The sequence below is a fragment of the Bubalus bubalis genome, chromosome 3 (genome assembly GCF_019923935.1).
Source record: "Bubalus bubalis isolate 160015118507 breed Murrah chromosome 3, NDDB_SH_1, whole genome shotgun sequence".
Classification (NCBI taxonomy): domain Eukaryota; kingdom Metazoa; phylum Chordata; class Mammalia; order Artiodactyla; family Bovidae; genus Bubalus; species Bubalus bubalis.
In genome coordinates, this window is record NC_059159.1 from 146,887,423 (window position 1) to 146,911,701 (window position 24,279).

Genomic DNA, 24,279 nt, shown 5'->3' on the forward strand with positions numbered 1-24,279 from the left:
CCTTCCCGTCCCACTCCAGTCTACTCCATTCTGATTTGAATTCTCTTTTTGTCTCAGATGCATAGCCGAGAATCTCATGGGGGTGTCTGGAGGATGAAAGAGAAGGGGGCATAAGGCCCCAAGCATAGCTCCTGACATAGCATTCTACAACAAATACTTTGAGGAGGACCCTGGACGGGTCCTCCAGGGTCCCTGTTCTTACAATGCCCTCTTAAAGCAGTCCTTACTCAGCCTTCAGGCTTCTCAGGTGCCTTAAGGGTAAAGAATCTGCCTGCCTCTGCAGGAGATGCGGGTTCGATCCCTGGGTCATGAAGATCCCCTGGAGAAGGACATGGCAACCCACTCCAGTAGTCTTGCCTGGAGAATTCCATGGAAAGAAGAGCCTGGCAGGCTACAGTCCATGGCATCACAAAGGAGTTGGACATGATTTAGTGACTAAAACAACAACTCAGCCTTCAGCAGTCAGCTAGGGGCTGCCTGCTCTGTGGTCTGGCAGCACAACTGGGGCAGCATTCTTCCAATGCATGGTATGCATAATAATTGCCTCCAAAAATACCCCTGTCCTAATCTCCAGAACCTGTGATTATGTTAGCTTACGTGGCAAAAGAGACTTTCCAGATATGGCGGAGTTGAGGCTGTTGAGGTGAAATTTTCCTGGATTATCCAAGTGGGCACAGTGTAATTCCAAAGGTCCTTACAATATGGAGGCAAGAGAGTCAAAGAAGCAACGTGATGACAGAGGCAGAGATTGGAGTGATTCTTTCCTCTAGAAGCTGGAAAAGGCAAGGAAATAGATTTCCCCCCAGGATGAACCAGTCCTGCTGACCCCTTGATGTTTAGCCCTGAGTAATTGATTTCACACTTTTGAACTTCAGAGCTATAAGACAGTAAATGTGAGTCATTTAAGTCACTGAAAAAAAGTGAAAGTGTTGGTCGCTCAGTTGTGTCTGACTCTCAGCGACCACATGGATTGTAGCCCAACAGTCCCCTCCGTCCGTGGAATTCTCCAGGCAAGAATACTGTGGGATTGAGCCCACATCTGCAATGGCAGGCAGATTCTTCACTGCTGAGCTACCAGGGAAGTCCCATTAAATCACTAAGTTTGTGTTATTAGGTTGGTGTAAACATAACTGCAGTTTCAGACTGTGAATTTTTAATCATTTTAACTAGTCTCAAACACTCATTAAATAGGAACCATTACAATCAACACATTTTTTGCCAATGAAAAATAAGTTTGTTTATTCCTGCAGCATAAAAATCTGTGCTTCACGATTCAATGAACTCTTGGAAAGCATTTTCTGCCTCCTGCTGGTTGTGGAAGCATTTTCCTTGCAAAAAGCTGTTGAAATGTTTGAAGAAGTGGTAGTCGGTTGGCAGGAGGTCAGGTGAATATGGCAAAAATGCGTAGCCCAATTCACTCAACTTTTGAAGTGCTGGTTGTGCAATGTGTGGTTGAGCATTGTGGTGCAGAAGCATTGGGTCCCTTGTGTTGACCAATACTGGCTGCAGGCATTATAGTTTTCAGTGTGACTCATTGATTTGCTGAGCATACTTCTCAGATGTAATGGTTTCACTGGGATTCAGAAAGCTTTAGTGGATCAGATGGGCAGCAGACCACCAAACAGTGACCATGACCTTTTTGGGTGCAAATTTGGCTTTGGGAAGTGCTTTGGAGCTTCTTTTCAGTCCAGGCATTGAGAGGGTCATCATCAGTTGTTGTATAAAGTGCACTTTTCATTGTACATCACAATCCAATCGAGAAATGGTTCTTTGTTGTTGCATAGAATAAGAGAAGTCACTTCAAAATGACAATGTTTTTGATTTTCAGTCAGCTCATGAGGCACCCACTTACTGAGATTTTTCACCTTTCCAGTTTGCATCAGATGCTGAATGACCATAAGATGGTTGACATTGAGTTCTTTGGCAACTTCTTTGTAAGAGGATCAGCTTTGATGATCCTCTCAGTTCGTTGTTGTCAACTTCCCATGGCCAGCCACTGTGCTCCTCATCTTCAAGGCTCTTGTTTCCTTTGCAAAGCTTCTTGAACCACCTCTGCACTATACATTCATTAGCAGTCCCTGGGCCAGAGGTATTGTTGATGTTGTGTTATCTCCACTCCTTTACAATCTATTTTGAACTTGAAGAAGAAAATCACTCAAACTTGCTTTTTGTCTGACCTCATTTCCCTAATTTAAAATAAATACAAAATAAACAGCAAGTAATGTCATTAGCAAAAATATATAAAGTGAGAAATGGGCATTAAAAATGATGTATAACACAACCACATTTATTTAAGACTGCATTCTAATATCAAATGACAATGTTCAACAGTGCAAAGCCACAATTACTTTTGCACCAACCTATTAATTTTGTTACCAGCAACAGGAGATAGTACAGGGTCACAGCTAGAGCTGAACTGTGTACCACACCATCTTCCCGGTGGTTTGCTGAAGGGACAATGGCCCATTTTTCTTAGGTCATAGCTCCATATTTGATTTATTTGAAAAGATCAATGCAAAGCCTGCTGAATTCAGTCAACAGCTGATATCTAAAAGGTCAAAATCTGTCCCACTCCACAGTTTCATGATTGTCATGATATCATTTTTAATCCATAAATACCTTTGAAAGTTGCTTTCATACCTATGATTGATCATAAGTCAGGCCTGGAACCTGAGACCCTTTGATGCATGCTGCAATGCTTGCACCTGGACACACCTATCCTTGAGCTAGAAAATACAAAGAAATTATATGAGAGTAAAAATAACGGTGCATGTGCAGTTGGGGCAAATTCTGGACCAAAAGACAAAAATCCCAACTGCCATTTCTGAAGATCCGGGAGCAAAAACTGGGTGTCGGGAGCAAAACAGGGTGCTGGGCATGCCCCCAGCACTCAACACCACAGAGGGGTGAGTAAATCACCTAAGCCACCCCTCCAGCCTGACCCCTGGACACACCCCTACCCTCACCCCATATAAGGAATGAGCTTGCCCACCCTGCCCTGCCCCTGTTTTGGGGAGCAAGTGAGAGAACCTATTTCTTGTTTTTGCTCCCTCCTGTAGCTGGCACAGGAACCCCAGTAAAGCCTTGCCTGAATTTCTTGCCACTTCCCTAAGAAGGCACAATTTCCCTGATCCAGGGTGAGAGGAAGCTCTACTACAAGTTACCCCACAGGAACTAGTGACTCTTCCTTGGGGTAAAGAGTATTGAGGGACATAGGGAAGTAGAGGTTGGGATTGGTCCAAGAGACAGGGAACAGTACGTGACTGCAGAGAAGTGAGTGGCTCTGGAGAAGTAGAAATACTGTCAGGAGTTGGGGGAGCTTGATGATCCCCTCTGAGAGATGGGAGATCATAGAAGGGAATCATATGAAATGTCAGGAAAGCTTCTGGTTCCCCACGTTTTGGATTACAAGAGCTATATAGGGCAGGGTTTTGGTAAAGAACCTTGAAAGCCTGAATATAGGAAACTTCAGTCCACTTTCTCATCCTGCAGCAATAAAGATCCAATTGCAGAATGGTATTATAATTTAGAGACCTTTTTTCAGGCTATTTTTCTCCATTTCCCAACATACAACTTAAGTTTTTCCTTTCTAAACCCTTCTATTAAAAAAAATTTCCGGTTCTTAAAGATACACTTCAGAGGTGTTTCTTCTGGCTTGGAGAAGGATCCTCCCATGTCGGGTAACTTGCAACTGAGAACAAGAAAGTTCTACAAATGGAATCTGGTGTCCCAGAAACATTTACCAGGAGGTTTTAACCTGAAGGGGTTCAGGGTGTCCCCCAAATTCCTTTCAAACCTGATGGCGTTTCAAGCATCCTCTACTCTGCTATCAAGATGTCTCTGGTCTTCCTTAGTGCCTTGACCAAGGTGTCCCCCAGTGTGGCCGGGGGGGGAGACATTTGAACCATTGCAGACTGGATGCCAGGATTTTCCTTTGGAGGGATCCATTGTCTACACAGCTTGTGTCCTACGATAAGCCTTCCTACACTGGGGTGTATTGCTCATGACTGAGCATCTACAAAGTTTATAATTTGGGCTTCTGGGTAGTGGCCAGCCAGATAGGCTATTCATAACAGTACATAGGCTGTCAAAGCCTGGAGTGAAGGAGTCCAATAGATACAAAGAAGGACCTTTGGAGAAACTGAAGTTGGATGTTATGGAAGATGGCACAGGGTTCAAGGGTGGAGGCTGGGAGACAAAGAAATTCTCATAGTAAATTCTGGGCATTGAGTAAAGTAAGAGACTAAATAGCAGAAGAACCCAAAATGCGTTGCCCTATATGTCTGGCAGCTAAGACAGAATTGGGAATTGTCTGACAATTTTGTCTGACATAGACAGCACTGAGTTTGGCAGAGCAGGGACACAGTTTAGGAATGATGTCCAGGAAATCCTCCCCTAAAAGGGCATGGAGATATAAAGTGAGAAAGATACCTTGTTGTGAAAGCAAAGTGTGGAAGAAAAGTATAGTGGAGGGTTCCACATTGGACAGTGAGAGAGCGAGAGAAACCTCATGGGCTCCTTCACGATGGGAAATCACATTTTCACCAGTTCCCAAAGAACAGCATCAGCTGTCACTCAAGTGATTATTATTTGAATCTTTGTGACCTGGGGAATACCCTTGCCACGCCTGACTTTGGGGGGAAGACTTAGCGCAGTGGGAGAACAGAGTTTATGCCCTGTGGGTATTCAAAATAGAGCAAAGCAGAGAGTGAGAGAAAGAGGGCAAGAGTGACAGTCAGGGACCTCAAGCTGCAGTTGGGCAAGGCCTGCAGTTGACCTTGAGTTCCTGAGTTTCGGCACCAAATATGATCTTGGGGTTTCCCTGGTAGCTCAGACAGTAAAGAATCTGTTTGCAATGTGGGAGACCTGAGTTCAATCCCTGGGTTGGGAAGATTCCCTGGAGGAGAGCATGGCAACCCACTCCAGTATTCTTGCCTGGAGAATCCCCATGGACAAAAGAGCCTGGCGGGCTACAGTGCATGGAGTCACAAAAACTCGGACACGTCTGACCAACTCAGCACAGCACTGTGTGATCTTGGGTGGCCTCAGCTGTAATGGCGTGAAGCACAGTTTCGGTTCCCCACCAGAGATTGAGGTTGGGCTGCAGCAGTGAGAGTGTGGAATCCTAACTCCTAGACGAGCGGCAGTGGCAAGGCTCTGGCCCTTCAGCTTTGCAGAAATGAATTCCCACAAAGACAGAAAATAGTGAAACAAGTAAAGTGTTTATTAAGAGGGAAAAGAGTACATGCAGATGACACGCAGGCAGCCTCAGAGAGAGTTGAACCCTCATGGTGGTTTAAATTACTTTTATGGGGGCCTTTCTTCTGAGTTTCCTTTGATGAATCATCTTGCTTTGCCTGGTTCTGAGTCTGTATTTGGTATATCTCAGGATCCTCCCATGAGTGCATTCACATCTCTTAGCAAAGATGGATTCCAGCAAAGAGGACTATGGGTATGTTGGCATCACCTGCTACGGGGTGGTGCCCACTCCCTTTTTGACTTTCAAGGAGCTGTATAGTCAGGAAGGTCTCCTTGTATTCAAGAATGAGAAATGCATAGTCCCTTATCTTTTATTCTGGGCAGGGCTCGCCTCTCCTACCTTCATCTTAGAGTGCAAATTCTAGCTGCTCAGCCTGGGTCCCATCTATTTCCTGCCTCAATATCATGTTACAGATGAGGAAACTGAGGCACAGAGAAGGGCCATGTGCTGTGCTGTGCTTAGTTGCTCAGGTGTGTCCAGTTCTTTGTGACCCCCATGGACTGCAGCACACCAGGCTTCCCTGTCCTTCACCATCTCCTGGAGCTTATTCAAACTCATGTCCAATGAGTCGGTGATGCCATCCAACCACCTCATCCTCTGTCGTCCCCTCCTCCTTCTGCCTTCAATCTTTCCCAGCATGGGGGTTTTTTCTAATGAGTCGGCTTTTTGCAACAGGTGGACAAAGTATTGGAGCTTCAGCTTCAGCTTCAGTCCTTCCAAAGAATATTCAGGACTGATATCCTTTAGGATTGACTAGTTTGATCTCGTTGCTGTCCAAGGGACTCTCAAGAGTCTTCTCCAACACCACAGTTCAAAAGCATCAATTCTTTGGCGCTCAGCCTTCTTTATGGTCCAACTCTCACATCCGAACATGACTACAGGGAAAACTACAGCTTTGACTATACGGACCTTTGTCGGCAAAGTGATGCCTCTGCTTTTTAATACATTGTCTAGGTTTGTCATGGAGAAGGAAATGGCAACCCACTCCCGTATTCTTGCCTGGAGAACCCCAGGGACAGAGGAGCCTAGTGGGTGGCCGTCTATGGGGTTGCACAGAGTCGGACATGACTGAAGCGACGCAGCAGCAGCAGCAGGTTTGTCATAGCTTTTCTTCCAAGGAGAAGTGTCATGCTTGCAGTCACCACCTGCAGTGATTTTTGAGCCCAAGAAAATAAAGTCTGTCCTTGTTTCCATTGTTTTCCCATCTATTTGCCATGAAGTAATGGGCCCAGATGCCACAATCTTAGTTTTTTAAACATTGAGCTTCAAGCCAGCTTTTTCACTATCCTCTTTCACCTTCATCAAAAGGCTCTTTAATTCCTCTTTGTTTTCTACCATAAAGGTGGTGTCATCTGCATAGCTGAGGTTATTGATATAAAGAATCAAGAAGCTGGCAACTTGCAAATGCCAATGAGTACAGACAACAGAAGCCCCACACACCCGCACCCAGAGCCAATTCTGTCTAGCCAAAAGAATTGGAAAAGGACAACCGAGCAAGACAGAAAACTTTTAAACCATAACTTTAAGACCTTAAAGAACCAAATAGAAATCTTAAAACTAGAAAATGCAAATTAAAAACTCTAATCACATATCACATAAAATACTGCAGCTCTATTGCCATCCGCATCCTCAGAGTTACTGGGGAAACTAGATGCCCACCCTCACCCACCTGACTGTAACGAGACAGCCCCTCCCACTCACCAGCATGGTGTTAGAGTAGGCTGAGTGAGGAGCTAGGGCTTTTATCCCTATCTGATGTTAATGAATCCCTCCTCCACTATGTCAGTGGAAACTAAGTAGGGAATCTGAATTTCCATCCCAACTGGGCTGTACCAAGGTGGTATCCTCCTTTTCTTACCAGTGCAGTGACAGAGGAGCCTGTTGAAACAAAGAATTTAACTATAAAACAGTCTCATAGCATAATAATTATTATGTCCAGAATACAATAGAGAATCATCAGATAAACCAAGAAGCAGGAAAGTTTCAACTTGATTGAGAAAAGACAGCAGAAGCCAACATCAATAGGACACATGTTGGAATTATACAGCAAGGGTTTTAAAACACCCATAATGAAAATGCTTCAGTGAGCAAATATGAGCATGTTTGAAACAAATGGGAAAAAAAAGAAAGTCTCAGAAAAGAAATAGAAAATATAAAGAAAGTTCAGCCCTGGGATTTCTTTGGAAGGTATGATGCTAAAGCTGAAACTCCAGTACTTTGGCCACCTCATGCGAAGAGTTGACTCACTGGAAAAGACCCTGATGCTGGGAGGGATTGGGGGCAGGAGGAGAAGGGGACGACAGAGGATGAGATGGCTGGATGGCATCACTGACTCAATGGATGTGAGTCTGAGTGAACTCCGGGAGTTGGTAATGGACAGGGAGGCCTGGCGTGCTGCGATTCATGGGGTCGCAAAGAGTTAGACACGACTGAGAGACCGAACTGAACTGAACTGAAAATTAATATTTTAGAACTAAAAAATACAAATGAAAAACTCAATGAAAGGGCACAATGGAAAATAGAGAGGAAAGTACAGAGTGAAGAATCAATAAAGTTGAAGGTAGAATGATGGAAATTTTCCAACTGAACAAGAGAAAGAAAACAGATTTTCTAAAAGTGAGCCCCCAATTCCTGTGTGTCAAGATTGTCCTGCAATACAAATCTTACATGTGTTATTGGAGCCTCAGAAGGAGAGGAGAAAGAAGGTGGGACTGAAAAGTTTTCAAAGAAATAATGGCTGAGCATATCCACACTTAGCAGATGATATAAACCTATAGATTCTAGAAGCTAAACAAACTCCAAATAGGAGAAACCCAATGAAATCCATGCAAAACATCACAAAGTTCTGAAAATGAAATACCAAGAAATTTTTTTAATTTAAGAAAAAATTTTAAGCTTTTTCTTTTGTATTGAGGTATTACTGATTCACAATGTGATAGTTTCAGGTGAACAGCAAAGGGACTCAGCCATACATATACATGTATACTTTCTCCCCCAGACTCCCTTCCCATCCGGGGTGCCACATAACATTGAGCAGAGCTCCATGTGTTATACAGTAGGTCCTTGTTGGCTATCCATTTTAAATATAGCAGTGTGTGCAAGTCCATCTCCAACTCCCTAACTATCCCTTCCTTCCCATTCTTCCCCCGGCAACCATAGGTTCTTTCTCAAAGTCTGTGAGTCTCTTTCTATTTTGTAAGTAAGTTCATTTGTATCATTTCTTTTTGGATTCCACATATAAGGGATGTCATACAATATTTCTCCTTCTCTATTTGACTTACTTCACTCAGTATGACAATTTCTAGGTTTATCCCTATTGCTGCAAATGGCATTGTTTTATTCCTTTAAATGACTAAGTAATATTCCATTGTAGATGTGTTTCACATCATCTTTATCCATTCCTCTGTCGATGGACATTTAGGTTGCTTCCATGTCTTTGCTATTGTAAACAGTGCTGCAATGAACATTGGGGTGCATGTAGCTTTTTGGATCATGTTTTTCTCTGGATATATGCCCAGGAGTGGGATTATAGTGTTATATGGTAGCTCTATTTTTAGTTTCTTAAGAAACTTCCATACTGTTCTCTATAGTGGCTGTACCAATTTACATTCCCAACAACAGTGTAGGAGGGTTTCCCTCTCTCCACACTCTCGCCAGCACTTATTGTTCATGTGTTTTTTGATGATAGCCATTCTGGCTGTAGTTTTGATTTCCACTTCTCTAATAATTAGTGATGTTAAACACATTTTAATGTGCCTCTTGGCCACTGTATGTTTTCTTAGGAGAAATGTCTATTTCGGTCTTCTGATCATTTGTTGATTGGATTGTTTGTTTTGATGCTGTTAAGCAACATGAGCTGTTTGTAAATTCTGAAGACTAATCCCTTGTTGGTCACATCATTTGCAAATATCTTATTCCAATTTATGGGTTGTCTTATCACTTTGTTTATTGTTTCCTTTGCTGTACAAGTTTTTGAGTTTAAGTAAGTCCCATGTGTTCAATTTTTTTAAATTTTCATTATTCTAGGAGATGGATTGAAATGTTAGTATTCTGCCTATGTTTTCTTCTAGGTATTTTAAAGCATCTGGTCTCATATTTAGGAAGGACCAAGAAATAACATTTTACCTATGGAGAAAGCCATTCAAATGCCCATAATTCTCATTAGAAGTCATCCAGCCAGAAATAAGTGGCACAACATACTTCAAATAGAAAAATAAAAGAACTATGAATGCAGAATTCTATATCTAGTAAAAAATATCCCTCAGGGATAAGGGGGAAATCAAGACACTCTTAGAGGAAGAAAAACTAAAATTTGTCATCAGTAGACATACTGCAAAAGATGTTCTTGAGACCAAAATGATAAAAGAAGGAATTCTGGAATGTCAGTGAGGAAGACAGAAAAACCATAGGGGTAAAAGTATGAATAAACCCAGTAGACTTTTCTTCTCTTCTTGAATACTGTAAATCACATTGACAGGGTTGGGGGTGGGCGGCAAGCAAGAAGGAAGATTTCTCTTATGGCCCTCACTTTCTTGACGGCAGTCTATCACAGTTTGGATGGCACACCCTCTGCTTTCTCCTCTGATTTTATTCCACAGGGTACAGGAGAAAGAGCCCTGCACTATATGACCTGGTTATAGTCCCAGTTCTGTTACTGACTAGCTGTGTGATCTTGAACAAGCTAAATCCCCGAGCCTTGTCTATAAAATGGGTATAAATCGAACTGTGGTGTTGGAGAAGACTCTTGAGAGTCCCTTGGACTGCAAGGAGACCCAACCAGTCCATTCTAAAGGAGATCAGCCCTGGGATTTCTTTGGAAGAAATGATGCTAAAGCTGAAACTCCAGTACTTTGGCCACCTCATGCGAAGAGCTGACTCATTGGAAAAGACTCTGATGCTGGGAGGGATTGGGGGCAAGAGAAGGGGACGACAGAGGATGAGACGGCTGGATGGCATCACTGACTTGACGGACATGAGTCTGAGTGAACTCTGGGAGTTGGTGATGGACAGGGAGGCCTGGCGTGCTGCGATTCATGGGGCCGCAACGAGTCGGACACGACTGAGCGACTGATCCGATCTGATCTGATCTAGTTTTTGAAAAGAATTAAATAATTTTGTATTTAAAAGTACTTTGTAAACTGAAATGTACTGCATTAATACATTCCTTTTCAGAGGATAGGCCCCTAACTTGGTCTAGGGTGTGGAGAGAAGAAATAATAACTGAGATGAATCATGAAGGAGGAGAAAAGAAGAGGGGTGATAGGACAAGAGAGGAACATGAACAAGAAAAGGAGGGCTAGACAGATCTGGAAAAAACCAATCATCGTATGCACAGTCAGATTAGAGAATTGTGGGAAATGGGTGGAGAAGACATGATGCTAACAGTCCAGGCAGGCAAGGTTGTAAAGCACTTTGCATATCACCCTAAGGAGTGTGGACTTTTTAACGATGTGGTAAGTGAGGTGTTTAAAGAGGGAGTGGAATGATCAGATTTGTGGTATGGAAATCTCCTTGGTGGGGGGAGAGTAGAAGGAGGTGTAGAAGCAGTCAGACTAGCCTGAGAGATCACTCAGGAAGCAGGACCAGTAACCCAGGCCAGGAATGTAAAGAACCCAAGTTAGGGTAGCCATGCCACAGGTGGAGAAGAGCATCAGTTCAGTTCAGTTGCTTAGTCATGTCCGACTCTTTGCGATCCCATGGACCGTAGCACACCAGGCCTCCATGTCCATCACCAACTCCCGGAGTTCAACCAAACTCATGTCCATTGAGTCAGTGGTGCCATCTAACCATCTAATCCTCTGTCATCCCCTTCTCCTCCTGCCTTCAATCTTTCCCAGCATCAGGGTCTTTTCCAATGAGTCAGTTCTTTGCATCAGGTGGCCAAAGTATTGGAGTTTCAGCTTCAACGTCAGTCCTACCAATGAACACCCAGGACTGATCTCCTCTAGGATGGACTGGTTGGATCTCCTTGTAGTCCAAGGGACTCTCAAGAGTCTTCTCCAACACCACAGTTCAAAAGTATCAATTCTTTGGCACTCAGCTTTCTTCACAGTCCAACTCTCACATCCATATATGACCACTAGAAAAACCATAGCCTTGACTAGATGGACCTTTTTTGGCAAAGTAATGTCTCTGCTTTTGAATATGCTATCTACGTTGGTCATAACTTTCCTTCAAAGGAGTAAGCGTCTTTTAATTTCATGGCTGCAATCACCATCTGCAGTGATTTTGGAGCCCCCAAAAATAAAGTCTGACACTGTTTCCACTGTTTCCCCATCTATTTGCCATGAAGTGATGGGACCAGATGCCGTGATCTTAGTTTTCTGAATGTTGAGCTTTAAGCCAACTTTTTCAGTCTCCTCTTTCACTTTCATCAAGAGGCTCTTTAGTTCTTCACTTTCTGCCTTAAGGGTGGTGTCATCTGCATATCCGAGGTTATTGATGTTTATCCTGGCCATCTTGATTCCAGCTTGTGGTTCCTGCAGCCCAGCATTTCTCATGATGTACTCTGCATATAAGTTAAATAAGCAGGATGACAATATACAGCCTTGAGGTACTCCTTTTCCTATTTGGAAACAGTCTGTTGTTTCATGTCCAGTTCTAACTCTTGCTTCCTGACTTGCATACAGGTTTCTCAAGAGGCAGGTCAGGTGGTCTGGTATTCCCATCTCTTTCAGAATTTTCCACAGTTTATTGTGATTCACACAGTCAAAGGCTTTGGCATAGTCAATAAAGCAGAAGTAGATGTTTTTCTGGAACTCTCTTGCTTTTTCGGTGATCCAGTGAATGTCGGCAATTTGATCTCTGGTTCCTTTGCCTTTTCTAAAACCAGCTTGAACATCTGGAATTTTGTGGTTCACGTACTGCTGAAGCCTGGCTTGGAGAATTTTGAGTGTTACTTTACTAGTGTGTGAGATGAGCGCTATTGTGCAGTAGCTTGACCATTCTTTGGCATTGCCTTTCTTTGGGATTGGAATGAAAACTGACCTTTTCCAAAACTGACCTTTTCCAGTCCTGTGGCCACTGCTGAGTTTTCCAAATTTGCTGGCATATTGAGTGCAGCACTTTCACAGCATCATCTTTCAGGATTTGAAATAGCTCAACTGGAATTCCATCACCTCCAGTAGTAATCCAAGTAGTTCTAAGGAGGTGGAGTCCATAGGACAGAACGCCAGTGAGCAGGGAGGTAAAGGAAGGATGGAGGATGACCCCTGGCTTCTGATTTGAACTGACAGATCAAAAGAGATTCTTTCACTCAGTTAGGAGGAAAAGCAATTTGAGGGAAAGAGAGAATCCAGTTTCAGAATGTTGAGTTAGAGGTACCTGTGGGACAAGCAAGTAGAAGGGGCTAATAAACTGTTGGAACATAGGAGGGAGATGTGGGATGTATGTAAACAGAAGACACTCTTAGAGTGTTGTTAAGATCACAGTCTCATAGCTTGTATGTGGATGTGATATATCCAGAGGCTTTCAAACTCTCCACCTTCATTCCTCAGAATTTGTTAAAAGGAAACCAAACAGGGAACCCCTTTAAAAACACACATCTTAAAGGCTCTTTACATAGATTAAATCTTTATCGTTCATGGTTAAGCTTGGAAACACTCAGATTCATAAGGGTCTTTTCTAAGAATACTGCTGCCTGGGTTCTTTTCCAGGATGGAAGATCTGTAGCACGTGTAGTGTTGCAGTCAAGAATTTCCATCCACATTCAACCTACATCTCTTTTGTCTGGTTAAGCCCATTGCTTTCGGTTCTTATTCTCACTGGAAATAATTTCTTACTGTCAGCTTACACAGTAAAGTTTATAACTTTAAACCTGTGATTGAACATTTCCAAACATATGGATGAAATTTTTTAAACGCATCTGTCAATATGTTTCCAAATCTCAACTACAATTAACATTCTACGTTAATTTCTCATGCCCCTCCTTCCCATTGCCCACTCCTTGCCTGCCATAATGGACTTGTTTGCATTTCTGGAAGGCCCAAGGCCTTATTTTTACTGTTTCTTTATAATGACTGGAAGTAAATTGACATGCGATTTAACATCAAGAGCAGAAATAGATCACTTCCTTTCTCTTGTGTCATAGTTTATTCATCTGTAAAACAAGAAGGTTGAATTTGATTGGTATTAGATGACAAGAATGGAACCCCTGGATTCCCAGGGGGCTCTCAGTGATGTAAACAAGAATAAGTAAGCTAATAAAATGGAACTTTTGCCCACAAAAAGGCTACAGAAGGATAAACATTTACTAAGTACACATGTACTTTGGTTTATGTTTCCTTGAAGTTGCATAATGAAGTAGGTATTTCCATTTTCAAATGAAGAACTAGCACACAGAGAGGGAGATAACTTTCCTAAGGCGGAACTGGCATTTTACAATACTAAATGAAACAAAAACTCAGGTTCCTTTGCTTTTAAATGGAACTATATCAATTTAATAATTTAGCCAGGATTATCCAGTTAACTGGAGAAGGAAATGGCAACCCACTCCAGTATTCCCAGGGCTGGAAATCCTATGGACAGAAGAGCCTGGCAGACTCCTGGCATTCCATGGGGTGGCAAAGAGTCGGACACGACTCAGTGACCAAAGAACAACAACCAGTTACAGAGGGAAAAAAGGAAAAAGAAGTGGACTTTTGTCTTATAGATACCGTTCAAAATATGACTCATAGGGAGAGGCATACAATTGTATGTATGCTTCTCAATAAGGTTAGAAATCTATGGAATAGTTTTCTTTTTTTTTAATTTAAATTTATTTATTTTAATTGGAGGCTAATTACTTTACAATATTGTATTGGTTTTGCCATACATCAACATGAATCCATCATGGGCGTACACGTGCTCCCCATCCTGAACCCCCTCCCACCTCCTTCCCCATATCATCCCTCTGCGTCATTCCAGTGCACCAGCCCCAAGCATCAAACCTGGACTGGCGATTAGTTTCTTATATGATATTATACATGCTTCAGTGCCATTCTCCCAAATCATCCCACCCTCTCCCTCTCCCTCTCCCACAGAGTCCAAAAGACTGTTCTATACATCTATGTCTCTTTTGCTGTCTCGCATACAGTGTTATCGTTACCATCTTTCTAAATTCCACATATATGCGTTAGTATACTGTATTGGTGTTTTTCTTTCTGGCTTACTTCACTCTGTATAATAAGTTGTTTTCTAAAGCAAGGACCTTCCTTCTCAAAAAAAATCCTAGGATTCCAAGAAAACCTTTTGATACACAGCATGTGCATTGATGGAGAAGGCAATGGCACCCCACTCCAGTACTTTTGCCTAGAAAATCCCATGGACGGAGGAGCCTGGTAGGCTGCAGTCCATGGGGTCGCTAGAGTCAGACACGACTGAGCGACTTCCCTTTCACTTTTCACTTTCATGCATTGGAGAAGGAAATGGCAACCCACTCCAGTGTTCTTGCCTGGCAAGTCCCAGGGACGGGAAGCCTGGGGGGCTGCCGTCTATGGGGTCGCACAGAGTCGGACACGACTGAAGCGACTTAGCAGCAGCAGCAGCAGCAGCATGTGCATTGATAACTAGCTGCCACAAGGTGGCACAATTTCTCAGTAAATGCAATGAGGTTGCGCGCATGCGTGCAAGTCGCTTCAGTTGTGTCCAACTCTGCCAACTCGTGGACTGTATAGCCCGTCAGGCTCCTCTGTCCATGGCATTCTCCAGGCAAGAATAGTGTAGTGGGCTGCCTTTTCCTACTCCAGCAATGAGGTTGGTCTAAGTCTAAAATCTCAAATTTTCCTTCTCCACTCAGAGCATCCTTTCTCTTTTAGAAATTCAGTCTGATTTTTCTATTTAATAAGGGCAAGCTTACATAAATGTGGTTATTCCTTTAATCTGTAATCCCTCCCACCGTCTGTTATCTCCCTCATTTCACTAACTCACATTCATCTTTAGCTTACACCTAAAATATCGTTTCCTTAGAGACTCTCACCTCCCTGAACAAGGTTAGTTTCCTGAGAACATGCTCCTGGAGCATCTTTGCCCTTGGTCATACTTCACACTCTTGAAATTTCTAACTTCTAGGTTTGAAGCTTCATATAAGGACAAACAACCACACTGATCTCATTCGCAGCTCAAATCTAGAGGCCAGCCCAGTGTCTGAGTCATAGTAGGCATTCAGTAATTAACATTGCTCAATGAATAAAGTAGTGGTAGACTAAACATTAGAGAAATAGATAACCTCTAAGATTTCTTCCTCCAGATTTCAAGGGAAACATTTTTTCCCACCAAAAGGAGACAAAAGATTGACCAAGCTTCCATCATTTCTGGTCTTTAACTCCATATAGTGGTGGGAGACAATTAGCAACACTTAGGAACTAGTTTCTATTTCCTCAGTTAATGTCACACTATTATCCATAATTGTGTAATTTAACTATCCACTTCTGAAGCTGTCATCCAGAGTAGTAATAAATGAGTCTCCTGTGACTGAGGAGAAAAACTTGGATCTAGTGTGGAGAGGGGATTTCTTCCAAGCTTGCCTCTGGCAGCTGAACAACTTTCTCCCAGGAACAGGGTCTGAAATATGATATTTTCCAAGAGATATGTGCTCTAACCAATCGGCTGTGTGCTTTGAGGCTGCTCTGGTTGGTGTGTGCAAAAAGCCTGAGCACTATCCATTGGGGAGATTTTTATATGATCTTTGCTCCTTTTTTCTTTGCATGCTAATAAAACTTAACTCAAATTAAATTTAATTCAACAGTGAACATTTGCTGTGTGTAAGAAACTGTGCTGAGTCCTATAGAGATGTGAAAAGCAAGACTCCTGTCCTCGAGAAGTTTACAGTCCAGTATTTCTTACTGTTGTTCATTTGCTAAGTCATGCCTGACTGTGACCACATGAACTGCATCACTTCAGGCTTCCCTGTCCTTCACTGTCTCCCGGGATTTGCTCAAATTCATGTCCATTGAGTTGGCGATGCTATCTAACCATCTCACCCTTTGCTGCTCCCTTCTTCTTTTGCCTTCAATCTTACCTAGCATCAGGGTCTTTTCCAATGAGTCAGTTCTTTGCATTAGGTGGCCAAAGTGTTAGATTTCCAGCATTTCTTATTTCAGCACTGTTAGTCATAGTTCACATTAAGTTCATATTTTGGACAAATGATTCCTACTCTTTAGGAGAGCCTAATGGAATCTTGAATTGGGTAACAGGAAGGGGTGATGGTGAGGTCATTGGAAAGGATAGATTCAATATGTGCATATTAATTTGATTATTCTAACTACAGAAAGTGTGTGTGTGCTAAGTTGCTTCAGTCATGTCTGATTCTGTGCAACCCTGTGAACTGCAGCCCACCAGGCTCCTCTGTCCATGGAATTTTCTAGACAAGAATACTGAAGTGGGTTGCCATGCCCTCTTCCACGGGACCTTCCCGACCCAGGGATCAAACCCACGTCTTTTACATCTACCTGCATTAAGTGGGTTATTTTACCACTAGCACCACCTGGAAAGCCCAACTACAGAAAGTAAGGCACAACAAAACTATCCTTTTGAGGGTATATGCATGAGATTGAAGGATCAATAAGTATCAATTATGTGGAGTTAATATTAGAGAGGTGATAACAGACTCAAATATTAGCACAGATAATCTCCCTCCGGCATGTTCATTCCAAGGCTCCAGCAATAATCAGCTAACAATTCCCACTGACTGAATACCCACCTGGGCTTTAGGATCAGCAGCTATTATCCACATCTTCACATGTGCTGTTGCCTCTGTGCTGCTCCAACCTAGTGTGGCTGGGAAACCCCTTCCCTTCAAAACCCAATCCGAGCTCACAGATGCCTCTGACAAAGCCTCTCTTCCTCCTCTGGAGCTTCTGATCACTTTGTTGTCTCGGCTTATTCATATGGACACCATCCTCTCACATTGCAAGGCTGGAGCTGCGCCTCATTCCTACTGCACCTCCAACCCTGTAGCTTGGGTTCTTCAAGATGCTAGAGGATGTCCTTCCCTCTGTGTGCTCCTTGAAGTCTGCCACAGTGGAGAGGAGTCCCTGGGGAGTCAGAAAGTCTCTTTTCCCTATATGACCACAGCTGTAGCCCTAAAATTACTTTTAGGGCTTTTCATGAGATTACTTTTCATGGGAAACTGTCCTAGAAAATCCCAAGAGGGCATCAGATGACTAGAAACATCATTAGATTGATTACTATTCTCAATTCACATGTTTCCTCAAGATTAAAGTGCTTTCATGTGTACTATTTTCTTTCCATCTTTATAAAAACACAGTTTTAAGAACCTTAGAATCATCTGAGCTGGAAGTACCTTAAAGAACATACCAATTCTCTTTCAAATGAAAATGAAGACCAGAAAAATTTAAAAACTTGCTCTGAGTCCTAAGATTTAGCAAGAAAATCAAGTTGCAAAACAAATTACCACAAATTTAATGGCTTAAGACAACACCCATTTACTAACTCACAATTCTATGGGTCAGAGGCCCTGCCTGGCTCAGCATGACTGGCTCCTTGCTCAGGGTCTCATGAAGCTGTAATTAAGGCATCGGTGGGCTGAGTTCCCATCTGGAGGCTCTGGGGAAGAACCTACTCCCAAGTTCATCCTTACTGGCAGGACTCAGTTGCAGGATTGAAGGCCCAGTTTCCTTGTTGGCCATTGGCTCTCAAGTCCTTTCTACCTGGCCCCTCTATCATCAAGCCAACAACAGGGCATCAAATCCTTCTAATACTTCCAATCTCTGATTTGTGCCATGGCTACCAGCTACAGAAAATCCTCTGTTTTCAAAGGCCCCATGTGATTAGGTTAGGCCCACCAGGATCCTCTCTCTTTTTTTTATAATCAACTGTGCCAGATAACATAACCTAATCACAGCAGGAAAACCCATCAGATTCAATCACAAGGATGATTCAGGATGTATATGTGGAAGGTAGGCAGGAACTCTTGGAAAACAAGTTAGAATCCTGCCTACACACAGGGAATGGAAATCAGAGACATGGTTTTGATATGAGCTTCACTACTCACCATCCCTGCGGTTGGACACATCATTACATTTGATTGAGCTCATGTTTCTTCATTGGTAGACTGAAATTAATAAATACCCCACAAAGTTTTTGTAAGTGTTAATGAGAAGATGGATATGAGAATGGCTTTAAGGTATAAGGCATAACCTGGCAAGGTCTACCTCAAGTTAATATGTACAAGTATGTAGCATCAGTAGACTCAAAATTGCTAAAAGTTAGAGGAAAGTTTGGAGAAGGCAATGGCACCCCACTCCAGTACTCTTGCCTGGAAAATCCCATGAACGGAGGAGCCTGGTAGGCTGCAGTCCATGGGGTCGCTAAGAGTCGGCACGACTGAGCGACTTCACTTTCACTTTTCACTTTCATGCATTGGAGAAGGAAATGGCAACCCACTCCAGTGTTCTTGCCTGGAGAATCCCAGGGACGGGGGAGCCTGGTGGGCTGCCGTCTACAGGATCGCACAGAGTCGGACACGACTGAAGCGACTTAGCAGCAGCAGCAGCAGAGGAAAGTTTGTCTCTTCAGACCTGCCAAGAACAGGGGCTTCCTCCTCTGCAGTGTCAGCCTTGCAGTCATAATGACATGGAAGTTGAGGGCACCAAGAAAAGGAGAGGAGCTACAGGATTTCAAAAGGCGGTTTCTTCCTACCTGGGACTAAACTGTATTTGGATGTATCTGGACTGCTCTAGCCCTTGGCCAAAGCTGGGGTTTCTTCACGTGACCAAACAGTCCTGAACCCGCAAGCCGACATGTTCATGTGATAAAGTTGGGGCCTAACTCAGAAGGGAAAGGCACAGCAGAGATGACTGGGCACATGTTTCAGCAAGGAAGACAGCTCGTCTATCCCTCCCCACTCTCCAGTGTTCCTTAGGGCAAAAATTGTGAGTTATGTTAACATCTAATCATAGCTCTCTTCATTTAGAACACCACCAAAGGGGCAAGGTTCTAAAGGTACAAGTAAGCCAGCACACACATCTGTAGGAGCCTCATTTTCTCTTCCTTCAATATAGCTTACTTTCTGAGAAAGGAGCACATAAACCTGGATGTAAATTGCTTAAGAATGATGGCTTACATATACAAACCGTGTTTGCCCCTTCAGCAGAAGAAACCATTATGTGATGGTTTCCCTCAACCCTTTTTTGCTAAATACATAGAATAGAGCAGACTCTGGTGTAAAACAGATATTTCAAAAAGCATTTGCCAAATGAACAAATTTATAATAAAAGTAATGATAATAAAACAGTGAGCTGGACCCATATTTCCTATTTCCCACCCACCACTCTTTCTAGTAAACCGTTTCCCACTGTATTGGGCTAGTGGCTGCCTTTTGAACAGATTTAATAATCAGGTGTTAAAGCTCAGGCTAAACTTGAATGTGTCAGCTCCTATAGCCACTAGAAAATTCCAACCAGTCTGTCAAGTTAAATGTCTCTATAAATAATCATGCAGCTGAGGAAGTGAACAGCACGTTGACCATCTGTTGTCTTTCTTCCCTGGGGAGCTGAGTTGAAGGAATTTGAAAGGTTAATGAGCTCTCTCTGGCTCCTGTGATCTTGCATAATCTTTGGATGTGGGTCTTGTCCATTTTGGAAAATCAACACCCATGAAATACCTTAGGAATGTACATGCCTATGCAATGATTAGAGGTGTCTCTCCTTAGTGATCGGTGACATTTTTAGAGGCTCTAAAGGAATACTGGGAAATTACTTGGGCTTTGTTGTCAGCTCAGTGTTTTAAACCTTGATTCCTCCACTTAGTCGGATAACTTTGGTTCCTCTCTGATCTTCTCTTTCTTCACATGCAAAATTGGAACAATAATATTAATAATATTTATATCATGGGGTTATGAAGGTTAAATGAACTAAGTACACAAAGCACTTAGTATAGAAATAGGCTCTTCATAAATTGGCTATATGATTGTTTGTATATAACTAAATTTCCTCTTGAATACATATACATTTATTTCTTCAAACCATGCAAACATTTATTCCATAAACATTCACTAAGTGCTTAATAATATTCCAGTCCCTGTGCTAAATGATAGAAGTTGAGTTAAGTGAGAGGATGGCTCAGGGAAAGGGAGAGGAAATTAACATTGAGAACCCACACTGAGCCAGACTCTGTGTTAAGTGTTGGGAATCGCAGGTGAACAAGTCACAGAATTTGAATTTCATATCTGCTTTTGTTTCTTCATTTCACACATTAATTCATTTAAGAGACATCAAAGCTCAACAAGCCACTTTGGCATACTGGTCACCAAAATTTCTTTTTGACTCAGTCTTTGAATTCCACTGGGGCAGGAGAGCATACCTAAGAGACTTGCTTTACGCTCCAGCCAAGCCTGAGCTCAGTCTTGGCCTCCCACTGCTCCCCAGCTATCTTTGATTTCTCACTTGTAGTGAAGAATAACTTCACTTTCTCAACAGAAGCTTCAGTGCCCTGGGCCTCAATGTGATTGCTTTTGAAAGTAATTGTGTTTTGGCAAGAACATCCTGCTCTCTTAATTAAGGGCTTCTGTGGTTTGGTCCTTGTCCTAGATCCTTTTAATTTATTCCCTGTTGTCAATTTCATCACTAAGTATGTCCTCTTATATAATGTTATTATAGCACAAGTGACATAGTTCCATAACATTTCAGGAAAAAGTGGATTTTACTGGAAATAAAAGTACTCAGAGAACCGCATTATGACGAAACATTCCACAGTGCTGATTTGTTCTCTATTTCCCACAAATCTACAGCAACAAGTGACTCATTTTAAAACCAGCTCTAGAGTTGCCCATCTAAAATAACTCAAGTAAAACACACACACACTTGTCATGTTTTTCACAATTAATCAATCTTACAACACAATTCCAGAACAATTAAAAGTTAAATAAGATATAAAACTATAAGAATTTTAGAACAATAAATGTGTGGAAATGTTTACACTTCTCAAGTGGCAAAGGTATTACTAAGCATTGTATCAAAGGCAGAAAGCATTAAGAAAATGACCAATAGAATTGATCTCTGAAAAAAATTTAAAACTTTTCCAAGGCCAAGAATTCTGCCAAATATTGAAAAGCATAAATTAGGGAAAATATTTGCAATCTATAAAGAGCAGTTAACATACAGTTTTTCACAGTTGCATGCTAGGCAAAAGTCATGAGAAGACAATTCACAAAACAAATGTCCAGTAAACATATAAACATGTTTGACTTTACCAATAAAGCAATACAGATTAAAACTATGAAACATAGTTTTTCACCATTAGAATGGTAAAGCTTAAATTTAGGGATAAGGCAAGTATGTGCATGAACCAGCACTCTCATACATTCTTACTGGATGGGATCAATTTTTTGGATGCCCATTTTGTAATATGCAAATTGTTTTTAAAAGCATATACCATTCAACTCAGCAACTTTACTTTTAGGCATTATCCTAAGGAAAGAATTGGAGAAGTCGCAAAAATGTATTGTAGCACTGTTTATAATAAAGAAGAATTTGAAACAACCTTCTATCTACAGAGGGTAGTTAAATTATAGGACATTTGTACAGTGGAATATTAGGCTACTGTTACGGGCTTCCCAGGTGGCTCAGTGGCAAAGACTCTGCCTGCCATGCAGGAGACCTGGGTTTGATCCCTGGGTTGGGAAGATCCCCTGGAGAAGGGCATGGCAACCCATTCCAGTTCCATGAATTTCATGAACAGAGAAGCCTGGTGGGCTACAGTCCATGGGGTCACAATTCTCACTCCTTTACTGGCTTCAAAGAAGCTGCCAGGTTGTAAGAGGGTCATTGGAGAGAACCACGTGGCAAGGAATTGAGGACAGCTTCTAGAATCTGAGAGCAGCCCACTGCTGACAGTCAGCAAAAAAAAATGGAACCACAGTCTAGAGCTGTAGGGAGATCAGTCTTGCTAACAACAGCTTGGAAGCAGATATTTCCATGGTCAAACCTCTGATGGGACTGCTGTCCTGGCCAATAGCTGATGCAGCCTGGCAACAAAAACTGTGAGATAATAAATAAGTATTGTTTTAAGTCACTAAGTTTGTGGTAATTTGTTATTCGAAGCTGTCTAGGTTATGTTAAGTAAAAAATAAATTATGAAACAGTCTATAATATGATCTTATTTAAATTGAGCTTATGTTTGAATAAATTTGTAGAAAAATGTCTTGGACACTATAAGCCACTTTTATATTTTAAATTTATGTATTTTTATATATAAAATTTATATATTTTAAAGGTAGTCCTCATATTTTTCTACTTTCTTGCAATTTATTTTTTCAATGAATATTTTTTGTAATTAAAGATAGATATATTCTCATTTTCAAAAATTATATTCAAAACCTTGGGAGGAGAGTTTATCATTTTTGTGTCATAATGATGCAGCATTTGGGGGGGAACCTTGGAACATATTGAAATTCATTGATTTAAAGATAATGAAACATATTTCTGTTCACTAAGGTAATCTGTGAATATGATTAAACATGAATGCCCATCTTTTATTAATACTAAGGATAAAATGAAAATATGCAATCAGAGCTTTTGCACCGCTAAAAACAGCTCACATTAACTTGAGACAATTACATTATGGCTTATTTCAAACACAATTGCAAATAATTATCAGTTCAGTTCAATCACTCAGTCATGTCCAACTCTTTGCGACTCCATGGACCACAGCACTCCAGGCCTCCCTGTCCATCACTAACTCCTGGAGTTTACCCAAACTCATGTCCATTGAGTCGATGATGTCATCCATCTCATCCTCTGTCGTCCTCTTCTCCTTCTGCCTTCAATTTTTCCCAGCGTCAGGGTCTTTTCAAATGAGTCAGCTCTTCACATCAGGTGGCCAAAGTACTGGAATTTCATCTTCAACATCAGTCCTTCCAATGAACACTCAGGGCTAATCTCCTTTAAGATGGACTGTTTGGATCTCCTTGCAGTCCAAGGGATTCTCAAGAGTCTTCTCCAACACCACAGTTCAAACCATCAATTCTTCAGTGCTCAGCTTTCTTTATAGTTCAACTCTCACGTCGATATATGACTACTGGAAAAACCATAGGCTTGGCTAGACAGACCTTTGTTGGCAAAGTAATGTCTCTGCTTTTCAATATGCTGTCTAGGTTGGTCATAACTTTCCTTCCAAGGAGTAAGCGTCTTTGAATTTCATGGCTGCAATCACCATCTGCAGTGATTTTGGAGCCCAGAAAAATAAAGTCAGCCACTGTTTCCCCTGTTTCCCCATCTGTTTGATATGAAGTGATGGGACCAGATGCCATGATCTTCATTTGCTGAATGTTGAGCTTTAAGCCAACTTTTTCACTCTCCTCTTTCACTTTCATCAAAAGGCTTTTTAGTTCCTCTTCACTTTTGCCATAAGGATGGTGTCATCTGCATATCTGAGGTTATTGATATTTCTCCCAGGAATCTTGATTCCAGCTTGTGCTTCTTCCAACCCAAGGTTTCTCATGATGTACTCTGCATAGAAGTTAAATAAGCAGGGTGACAATATACAGCCTCGATGTACTCCTTTTCCTATTTGGAACCAGTCTGTTGTTCCATGTCCAGTTCTAACTGTTGCTTCCTGACCTGCATATAGGTTTCTCAAGAGGCAGGTCAGGTGGTCTGGTATTCCCATCTCTTTCAGAATTTTCCACAGTTTATTGTGATCCACACAGTCAAAGGCTTTGGCATAGTCAATAAAGCAGAAGTAGATGTTTTTCTGGAACTCTCTTGCTTTTTTGATGATCCATCAGATGTTGGCAATTTGATCTCTGGTTCCTTTGCCTTTTCTAAAACCAGTTTGAACATCTGGAAGTTCACGGTTCACATATTGCTGAAGCCTGGCTTGGAGAATTTTAGGCATTACTTTACTAGCATGTGAGATGAGTGCAATTGTGCGGTAGTTTGAACATTCTTTGGCATTGCCTTTCTTTGGGATTGGAATGAAAACTGACCTTTTCCAGTCCTGTGGACACTGCTGAGTTTTCCAAATTTGCTGGCATATTGAGTGCAGCACTTTCACAGCATCATCTTTCAGGATTTGAAATA

At 41.9% G+C, this 24,279-nt stretch overlaps 1 long non-coding RNA gene across 1 annotated transcript; it reads right to left on the bottom strand.

Moving 5' to 3' along the window:
- Positions 1-1,211: 1,211 nt before the first annotated feature.
- Positions 1,212-18,039, bottom strand: LOC123332430. Its single transcript, XR_006549220.2, has 3 exons — positions 16,938-18,039; positions 2,641-2,726; positions 1,212-2,186 (listed from the first exon to the last, which is right to left on the bottom strand). It is a non-coding gene; the product is annotated as an uncharacterized LOC123332430 (long non-coding RNA).
- Positions 18,040-24,279: the final 6,240 nt, after the last annotated feature.